Raw genomic sequence first — 657 nt, 5'->3', positions numbered from 1 at the left:
TGTAGTAACTTGAAAGGGAAGAGAGTTTGGGGGAGAATGGATACATACGTGTATACAGGTATAGCTGAGCCACTTTGCTGTGTACCTGAAACTATGGCAACATAATTCATCAGCTATACTCCAACATAAAATAAAAGTTAAAAAGGGAAAAAAGAATTCAAGGATGGGCCACTATTAGAAAACTATTAGTGTAATCTGCCACTATTAACAAATCAAATAATAAAAATCATATGATTACCTCAAAGGAAAAAAAACACTCGCTTTGGCAGCACATATACTGAAACTGGAATGATACAGAGAAGATTAGTATGGTCCCTGAGCAAGGATGAATGAATATTCATGAAACATTCCATATTTTTATTAAGGGGGGAAAGAAAACTGGTTACAACCAATTAGGCCCAAGATGGCAGGCGATTCCACTTCCCGGAGACCTTGAACTTCACTGTCCTCTCACCGTAATATTAGCATCTGCTGAATGACTCACCCACAGGTGCCATGACAGTTCCCAGACTGACCATAAAAGGTCAAAGAGTGGGCGGTGGCCCAATTCTTAGAGATTCCTGCCTTTTCTTCAAAATAGTTAGCATAACTATTAGCATAACAAAATAGTTAGCATAACAAATATTCCTCTTTTTGTTAGCACATAACATTACCCAG

At 38.1% G+C, this 657-nt stretch overlaps 1 non-coding gene across 1 annotated transcript; it reads left to right on the top strand.

Moving 5' to 3' along the window:
- The first annotated feature begins 257 nt into the window (after nt 1–257).
- Nucleotides 258–359, top strand: LOC122422466. Its single transcript, XR_006263860.1, has one exon. It is a non-coding gene; the product is annotated as a U6 spliceosomal RNA (small nuclear RNA).
- The last annotated feature ends 298 nt before the right edge of the window (nt 360–657 follow it).

Source organism: Cervus canadensis, chromosome 19, assembly GCF_019320065.1.
Source record: "Cervus canadensis isolate Bull #8, Minnesota chromosome 19, ASM1932006v1, whole genome shotgun sequence".
Taxonomy (NCBI): Eukaryota; Metazoa; Chordata; class Mammalia; order Artiodactyla; family Cervidae; genus Cervus; species Cervus canadensis.
The sequence above is the reverse complement of the archived record's forward strand: the minus strand, read 5'-3'. Positions and strand labels throughout refer to the sequence as shown.